Source organism: Pocillopora damicornis, chromosome 9 (assembly GCF_964200805.1).
Source record: "Pocillopora damicornis chromosome 9, jaPocDami1.2, whole genome shotgun sequence".
Taxonomy (NCBI): domain Eukaryota; kingdom Metazoa; phylum Cnidaria; class Anthozoa; order Scleractinia; family Pocilloporidae; genus Pocillopora; species Pocillopora damicornis.
Window position 1 is genome coordinate 10,240,379 of NC_142678.1, and position 10,480 is coordinate 10,250,858.

Below are 10,480 nucleotides of genomic sequence, written 5' to 3' on the forward strand. Positions count from 1 at the left end.
ATATTCATGTAATTAAAATAAACCTTCCAGATGAATGGCATATTATTTTTACTCTGATCCTCCTAACATTTTATTATGTGAAGGGATTGGTTTTGGCTATAAAACTTCAGTCAAATTAAAGTTTTATGCACAGCTTACGCACCAAATTTATATCATAAAATATTGTATCCTTCTTAAAACTAGTTTATCAGAATAAGAATGAGTTAACCAAAAAATGTACGCATGCGCAATGTTTTAGAGCCAGTCCCTGTGTGGTGTGAATGTCACGAAATGTCCTACGGTTGGTTTCTATTTGGTGTGAGACGTCAGGAAATGTTACGTGTGACGTCATCTGCCCAAACTTGCCAACCCAAGCCCAAATCCTAAGGGAGATGTTATCTAAACTTGTCTAAAACTTGTCTAGGACTTGCAAAACGCTTGTCTAGTATTGCTCAAGGCTGTCCGAATCTCTAGGGGTTAGGATTTATTATTTGAAGTGAAGTCGTTGTAAGTAGAAGTAATCATCAACATGCCTGTGTTTCAATATCCCTACGACTTTACGTGTACATGCAAAATATGTAAATCGTGTATCAAATAGAAAGAAATTCTTGAAGAAGCGGCATGGAATGTATTTATGAGGAACCTGTGGATATTACATGAAAGGATTGGCTGTGGGTACATATCATCACTTGGGTAAAGCTATCAAAGAGCCTACTGAAGATCCGTGGTTAGGTCTGGTAACGAAACATGTGCGACGTAGAAAGTAATCCAAAATGGACTCTTCATCATATCGTTGAGCTTTTGGATAATGTGGAAAAGAATGCTAATGAAGACGACATGACACGAACGTTAAAACATGATTATAGGCTAACACTTGAAGAAGAACAGCCTGATTACATGGAAAAGAGAAATCGAGTGTTTGAGGCCCTTGTGGATTTCATCAAGCTTTTAAAAGAAAGAGAAATCAATAGACCGTCATGCGATTGTCCAGATTGTCAAGATCGTTAAACCAATAAGATTGTAAATAGATATATAATAAAGTGTTTGAAAAAAGGTTCAAGTCTCATTTCTGAGTGACTATGGCTTTCTGCGACGATTTAGAGCGCACGTTAAGAGTAAGTGTATATGAGTCCTATTTGTCCACATACTGTGTATACATTTCATGTGAATGACGAAAAAAAGATGGGTCGCGCGAGTGTGTTACTTCTCCACATTTTGGGGTATGAAGAAACATCGACAGAAGAAGGGAGATACTAAGTCATATCACAGCTGAAAGACTATGAAGATGTGTGGATGTTTTTTATCGTATTACGTCTTGTCATGGAAAAACTAGATCACCTGACGGCTATGAAAACTACCCTAGATTACTTATGTTATTTCCAAGAAGGTATTTACAATCGCATTTTGGAAAAAGTAACACACTATGTTAGTCCTAAAGGAGAACACAAGGAAATGTGGATGTTTACCCATTGGTTTGACTTTGTGAAATTGGGGAACAACCCTCGTCATCATGGTCACGACTTTGAAGATATCATGTCTGCTTACAACGCGTTTCACGTGGGTGAATCATCTATTTCGCGATGCATAACGATACATTTACCGCCCCTATGGAAACCAATGATGTATCTACTATACCAACTGGGATAAAGAAGTCGCAGATTATTACCATTCTGCCTACCACGAAATAGATTACAGATAAAGAGACAAAATGTAAAACCATGTAAAAGTTTATTAATTACAAAAAGGACGCTACAGGTGTTGAATAAAAATGTGTAATATTATAATTGTTTGAATTGTAACTAGTAGTTAACAAGACGCATGCGGATAAGCGCTATGTAAGTGTTAAATGTTAAATGTTAACCAAAGATAATCTTCTATAAGAGGTGCTGCTACATCTTCCTCATAATCTACAAAACCCCAACTTATGACTGGTATGACATTACAAATCTGATTCACAACCATAAAAAAGTGAAATTGGTTAAAAAGTACAACAATTTCACCATCCTTCATATCTAAAAGACACCAGAATGTGAAAAAAAAATCGTCCAGATCCTCCAGAGGAAATCATCCGAAGGGAATTCATTCTAAAAATGTAAAAAATTTGATTTCATAGTAATTACTTGACCACATCGTAGCCAACCACTCATACCTATGGAGCTCTCTTTCTTGGATATCATAAAAACAATGTATGAATTCATTTATGTTATACAGTGAAAGAACACGATTTAAAAAATCAACATCTTGAAAATAAATAGCTAAATTATATTTTTCCATCACTGATAATTCAAATTTTAAATTACTGAAAAACCAATAGAGGGCATCTGTATCCAGATAGTTTTGATGTGTCTACGAAAGAGAAACCCCATATAAAAGAATATGAAAAAGTTGACCATAAAAGTAAGATGGTATTTCAAAAGTAGGTGGTATTTCAAAAAACGGTAACGCGGAATCGGGAAAGATATACAAATGTAAATAATGATTCCATAATTGTCTTAGCGTATAAAAACTAAGTCGTTCTTCAGAAACTAATTGTAACGTGAGGTAAAAATTTCTCATAAAACATGGTTGATTTGAAAAATAACACCTGGGAAGAGGTCGTTGAAAATGTCTTCGTAAAGAATGAATTAAATAGTATGTGGCAGTCTTTATAATCGGAAATCTAACTAAAAGTCTACAGATTGATTCTTGAGGTATCTATAAAATAGAAAATAAACGTACTCGCAAAAATAAATTGCTATTTTCGTTTCGTAGATACCCGCATGTATTCCTAACATATCACTTATTACAGTATTTTCTAAAAGAACATCAAAAAGTAATTGATCATAAAATGTATCGGGCAATAATTGATGCGTTTGAAAAAAACTATTTTGAAATTCCATACAAAATTGCACACAAATTACATAATATTCCATTCTATTTATAATAATTCTTAGAGCTTGAAAAAGAGCTCATAAAGAATTTCGAATAAAATTTCTTTCTTGATCAGTCACATAGAGCAAGCATAAAGTTGACAGGTAATCATGTGGAGGAATCTGAGATCATTGAGAAAAGTCTAATTGAATGACTCTATTGTGTAAAATGTTGTAACAAAAAGAAAAACGCTCTCATACAAAATTCAGAATCTCTTCTCCATGTCAATAAAATTTAAAGAGCAAAAAAAATTACATAAAACGTTCACGAAACATATAATGGCAACAACAAATAGAATGACAATTTGAATGCGCAGGGAAACGCAATTGAAACCTAAAAAATTGGTATAGTACTCTTCTAATGTGTTGAAAAATAGCTACTAAAAACTCAGCAAAAGGAAAGTATCGAATTAAAAACAATCTGCGTATATGAGCTGAAATGATTTCATCTGTATAGCGTTCAAAATACGTGTTGAAATCTGGAGGTTTATAAATTTCAATTCGAATCAAATCATGTTCCACATCCAGTCTAATACGAATATCCCGTATATCGGTGATCAAACGAAGTAAATAATTGCTCATAAACTCATGATCGACGATAAAATACGATGCTTCGAATACGTCATGCACCTTAAGATGAATAGAAAAAAGGCTGTCTTAGTTTTTAGATTTTTCTTAAATGTTCACGCAAACAACGATTCGTAAAATAAAAAAAACACACATACCTTTTGAATCCTGGCTTCGAGCGCTCCAGGTTGAAGCAATGCTTCCAAATCTTGGATGGCCTGTTGTCTTTGTACCTCTCTGATTGCCAAATCCTCGTTTATCAGTGGATTTCTGAGTGGATCGATGGTGGCTTGGGTAGCAAATGGTCGTCGGCAGTGTCCACATGCAGCCAATGTATGGGCATGTTGCTGGTAACATGCACGGTGAACTTGTCTTGTACAGCATGGTGTCGCTGAAGCATCATACATGTTTACTGTGATTGGAGTCAAACAGATGAAGCAGTTGGAGGGCGCTCTTTGTTCTTCGACATCCTGACGTCTTAATCGTCGTGATCCTCTAACAGGAGGCATCTAAAAAAGAAAGGCGAAGTAAAATGTTAAAAAAGCAAATCAAGCATATAAAAACGAATAGCAATCACAAACTTACCTTGAGTCACACTTGTAGTTCACGTAGAAAAATCACACACGAGTCAAAACTCTTCTTACTGATAAAGTAGTCAAAACGCTGAACCAACAGTTGACGCTTCTGCTTTGAACGCAAGTTGAAAAGTGAAAAACGTTTCGACTAACTTTTTTCAATAAAACAGAGCCCTTTAGGGAAAACAATCGTCGCCAATCAGAAGTCAAAAATTTTAGTTGAGTCGTTGTCTACAGCCTAAAAAATTTGTAAATTCAAATTCCATAAAAAAAACTACTATAAAGCTTGCGCCATCATCTCAAAAGTTGCAGATGTAGAGGAAGAAGTAGTAAAGTGTAAAGTTGTAGATTAAATTGAGGGTTCGAGTGATGGCGAAACAAAGTTAGACGAAGTGGAATATGGGGATGATGGTATTTCGGATGCTGCCTGAGGCTGCCCAAACCCTTTGGGAAATGGTCGCCAATCAGAAGTCAAAGATTTTTGTTCAGTCGTTGTCTACAGCCTAAAAAATTTGCAAATTCAAATTCCATTGAGGGATCGAGTGATGGCGAAACGAAAGTTAGACGAAGAGGAATATGTGGATGATGGTATTTCGGATGACTTTGTAAACGAAATTGGAGAGGTCTTTGAAAATCAATATGGTAACGATGTGACAGACTCGCAAATGGTTCAATTTGGTCGTGAATTGGATCAACAACAATTAGATGCCCTTGACACTGGTTTGCCCTAAGGACCTTTTTTATTTCTTAGATCTATAAAAGAAACACTCCATCGCAAAAAGTTACCGACCAGTGGGAAAACAAAACATTGACAGATACAGATGAAGTGTTTTTAAACTTTAAAGCCGAGAAATTTGATCACCATGAACAAACACAATGCTTTACTGTCGGTGAAATCATTAATGGAAATGGCGAAGAGCGATTTGGTGCATATATGAACCAACTGGCCAATCAACTTAACTCGAATGAATCTTTTAGCCCTGAGGATAAGTTCTCCGTCGACCTCACTATCGTGCCGAAACCAAAGGAAGGTGGTAAATCTAAATTAACAAAGGGAAAACATAATATTAAAGATGTTCTCCACAACAAACAATGTGTTACCGATTAAAAATTCAGAAGACAACCTTTGCCTTGCAAGAGCCATTTGTCTAACAAAAGCCCACTTGCATAAAGATGATGGTGCAGAGGGAAAGCGTTACTATAAGAATCTTGAAAATAATCCGAATGTGCTCACCCAATGCGCCAAATTCCTTTACAAGCAAGCTGGTGTGCCCAAAGGCCCTTGTTGGCGTGCCGAATTAGAAAAGTTTCAACAGTACCTGGCGCCCGACTACCAGTTGAAATTGATGACCACATGCTATCCATATTGCATTACGTTTCAAGGAGATGTAGAATCGTCAAAGTACATCATCCGCCTCCTGTATCAACCAGAGTACGAAAGTGATATGGGTCATTACCATGGATGTACGTCGTACGGATTCCTAGAAAGATAGTATTTTTGTGACACGTGCAACAAAGGCTTTGACCATGACGACCTCCGCAACCACCCATGTGAGGGCTGTCGCTGTAAAGCATGCAAGCAGACCGAATGTGTTACCAGACCTCACGAACCCACTCTCCACTGCCCAGCCCGCAACCACCATTTTGACGGTCGGAACTGCCTCGCCTTTCACCGTGCAAAAAAACATCTGTAAGACCCTAGTACGATGCGGTAGCTGTTGCAAACAATTTCAGCCAGACCCCCAACAGCCACACCGTTGTTACTTTGGAAAATGCTCTATCTGTAAGGAGTACGTCGACCTTAGAGAACAAAAATGCTACATTCAGCCCATCCCTAAACAAGAAAATTCACCCGAACGGAAAACGAAAGCCAAACTCAAGAAGCATTTAAAAATAAACCCTGAGGCATCCGTGTACGAAGAACCACCCATCTTCGTCTACGCGGACTATAAAGCCATGATCAGTGAAGACGGAACACACCTAACCATTTGCGTCTGTGCTCAAACTTCCGAAAACAACACCTCCTACACGTTTTATGGCGACGATTGCAGTAAACAGTTTCTGAAATTCTCGATGAACCTTACCGAAGATCATTCCATGAACCGCGTGAAGTAATCTGCATATTCCATAATTTAAAAAGGTATGATTCCATTTTCATACAGCATCAGCTTGTGATAGAAGGAAGAAAATTCGATGGGATGATTCCTAACGGCACAAAGATGATTTCTTTGGAAGCTGGTAAAATCACATTTAAAGATTCTATGGCTTTTCTTCCCATGGCTCTGTCCGCGTTTACCGACACCTTTGGTCTCACTGAGTTGAAAAAAAGGCTTCTTCCCACACAAGTTTCATACGCAAGAAAATTGAAGTTATGTGGGTCCGTTACCTGAAGTTTCTTACAATGATCCGGAGGGAATGTCTAGTAAGAAAAAAGAATTCGAAGTGTGGTAGAGAGAAGAAGCAGCCAAACAACACCCATTTGATCTCAAAGAAGAACTGCTTCCATACTTTCACTCAGATGTTGCGTTACGGAAAGCTGGATGTCAAATTTATCCAAGAATTTAAAAGCATCGGCAGTTTCAATCCTGTGGAAAAATGCGTTACGATCGCTGCAGCGTGTAACCGTTATTGGAGGAGGAAACATTTACCCTTAGATCTCATAGCAGTAAACCTTCATCAGGGTGGCGAGGTGCCTGTACGTCACAAATTCATCCAAGAATTTAAAAGCATCGCCGTTACCGTCGGAGTTCCGCAGAGATCCATCCTCGGCCCGCTTTTGTTTATTATGTACATAAACGATTTGCCTCTGTCTCTGAAGCACTGTAAAGTCACTCTCTATGCCGACAACTCTGTTATTTACTGCTCTGATACCTCACCCGATAACATGCAATCCAGACTGAACGAGGATCTTCAAGTACTCACCCAATGGTTCTGCACAAACAAATTACCTATCAATGTGTCAAAGTGTAAATTTATTTTACTTGGTTACTCTTCACGTCCTGGAGATTTCTTTTCTCTGTCGTTATCTATAAGTGGTGAAGATCTTGATTCGTGTGGATTCGTGTGGATTGTTACAAATATCTTGGAGTCACACTGAATCAGCGTCTGTCTTGGGAAGATCACGTCTCAAACATTGCCTCCAAGTACGTAAACGAATATCAATTTTATCTAGAATTAAATACATGCTACCTCTATCTGCAAGACTAACTTTCTATAAACCATGATCAAGCCCATTTTTGAATACAATAATATTTTGCGGGGAGACAAAAGAAATACAGTTCACATGGACACTCTTCAAATACTTTAAAACAGAGCTGCAAAGATAATCCTTGGCAGAGACGTAAGAGATTCTGCCACACAAGCTTTGAAAGATCTCAACTGGTTAACTTTAGTCAAAAAGAGAACTAGCGACCGATGTATTTTTGTTTACAAATGCTTGAACAACCTCATTAGCCTAATTTTAGTTTTAAATCATTTAAAAATAGACATGATTACAATACTAGAAACAAAAAAAACCTTGCAATTGAATTATCTAAGACAAACGGGGGTTTTTTCAAAACTGTCCCACACTGTGGAAAGGACTGGAACACCATCGACTTGGAAACCAGAAACGCTGACAACCTCATTGCCTTTAAGAAATCAATTGTTAAGATTTTTTGTTAGCATTGTATTTTTCTATTTCGCATATACCTTTGTTATATTTTACAATCTTTTATATATAATATTAGATATTCTCATTATCTATGTATTTATATCTATGACATTTAGCTAGGACCTCCCTGAAAATCATGTTTATACGAGTAGAGCATCCTCATTAAAGATCATTATGAATCACTCCAAAGCATCGTTGGAATGGTTGATGTGGCAAGAATACAATTCTGGAAGTTGAATTCAGCACGCATGTAACGGAGGCGAGTATCGTATCCCTATTGGCTCTATCTCATACTTTATGGATGGTTACGATGCACAAACCCGCACAGTCTACGAATTTCACGGGTGCCTCTATCATGGTTGTCGTCCCTGTTACACCAATCGCAAACAAATTCCGTTCTGTTCGAATGGATTGACCGTAGAAGCCTTACGCCAACAGACCAGTCAGAAAATCCAAAACCTCCGCGGTTTGGATATTGTCCCTCCTTTGAAACCAAGAGAAGGTTTTTACATTGGTAGAACGGGAGCTGCCTGTCTGTGCCATAAAGTAAATAAAGAAGAAAGAGAAGAAATCCGCTACATCGACGTAATCTCTGAGTACTCCTGCGTAAACAAGCATGGTACGAACCCTGTAGGCTACCCGGACATCTATTTGAAACCAGAGAATGAAGACCCTCGAGGTTTCTTTGGCTTGATGACCGTGGAAATCACCGCACCTGCTGACCTGTATAACCCAGTCTTACCTTACCATTAGAAAATTGGAAACTCCTGCAAGCTGACCTTCCCGTCATGCCGTAAGTATGTAGAAATAGTGACACAGAAAGAACACATGCTGGAATGCGACTATCACTGCCCACACAGTGGTGAAGAAAGAATGTTACAAGGCACCTGGTGTACCCCAGAGATACATAAAGCAATCGAAAAAGATACCGACTCGTCCGAATTCATGAAGTATGGGATTTCCCGCAGCGTCGAAAAGGTCTGTTCCAACCGTACGTGGACACCTGGTGAAAAGTTAAGCAAGAGAGCGGTGGCTACCCAAACTGGTTGCGGACTGATACCCAAAAAGAAGAATACATTCATCGCTATGAAGAAAAAGAAGGCATCCGACTCGACCCTATCAAGATCGTCAAGAACCCTGGAAGAAAAGCCACGACCAAACTGATGCTTTTAAAACAGCGAATTTTTTTTATCACCGCGTGGGAGGTGGCACATGATCGGAAAAATCACTATCCTCATATTTCGCTCAGAGATACCTTAGGGTAAGTCGATAAACGTGGCATAATTTTTTTGTTCAGAACTGTTTTTATTTTCTAGAAAATCACTAAACACTGTATCGAGCCCTAACCGCCATAAAATGGCCGAAATGAAGTCGACGAGTAGGGCAACAAAACCTTTATTCCTCAAAAGCGCAAAAGAAAGCAAGTCTTTCTGAATTTTACCTATTTGCATACGAGGTATTAAAAAATGATTTGAATCTAACAACGGGCTTGTTGACATAACTATGAATTATTGGCAAATATTTGAAAATAGCCAAAATTTGATTGATTAAAAATTACATTTTGGAGCAGTTTTTCAATAAAAATTTTTCATACCTAGTATAACTCGGAATCACTTAAGATGAGCATTTTTACAAAGTGGAAAGAATGTTCTTTCCACGGATATAAAAATTAATTTGGGGCTCTTAATTACTGCGAAAAAGTAGCCCGGTCTATTTCGTGCAAATCGCAATGCCGCCATGTAAACAACCGCAGATAATCCAATTAGGCTTTTTATTATCGAAGCCATAATTCCAACTAAATCTTATCGCTTTGACCTATACTAGATTGTAAACTGGATTTCTTAAGCTCGCCTGGCGAAAAACACCTTTCTAAGATTGGTTCCTTGCCTCAATCTTGTTATAAAGAGACTTGACGACAGCTTCGATAGTACAGCACTACAGGCGGTGTATATCACAGTGAAAACATCTCACGAAGGTTCCTGCCGGAAACGTCGCATTGCTGGACAGTTATAACCATATTTCAGCTTGGAACACTCACATTTTACAAGTCTTCCTTTCACAATAAGAATGGAAGTTTGTTTTTTATAGAACGAGCCAGAGCATCCTGACAGATGAAATGAATCATTGACGTTCGTTTTTTGCGATGGTGTCACGCAATAACATGTCACTCGAAAGGAGGCTCGGTTACCAATACGCTCTTATTTTCTTTCCTTCTTTTCCCCTATTTTTTATTTCCGGGAAAAAGTTTTAAATCCAGAATTTAAAATTACCGTTGTTTGCATTTTTTAAGCGCGATACCACTCATGCGTCACCCTAGACTGCTAAATGAATTAGGTATATGTTACTACAGCATAGAGGAAATTTCACTGCAACAATTTTTAACGACGTAAAAAAAATGTGTTATCCTATTTTGTGAATTGTGACGGCTTGCAGGGTAGACAGGTGCGGGAGTGGAAAAATTAAATTGGGAGTAGCTTTCTAAAATACTCAGCGCTAAAAAAATAAATTAGATTAGGCACAGTTTCTAACCATATAATGAGCGTCGCGCCATAAATTTTCCAAAGCAAACTAAAATGGTGTTTTCGTTTGGCCGCCGATTTTTTTAAGAGGTGAGCGTACCAAATGGAAATCAATTGCTCCTTTCAAAGATTAGTTGGGGGATGCTGCTCCCAAGATAAGCGAAGTCGATTTGCAGGAAAAGCTTCTCTTATAGTCCCTCTGCGCTTATGTGAGAAATACATCTCACACAAACAGGCTGTGGGCGTGAATGATGTTGAATTGGAAGTCGATCTCATTTT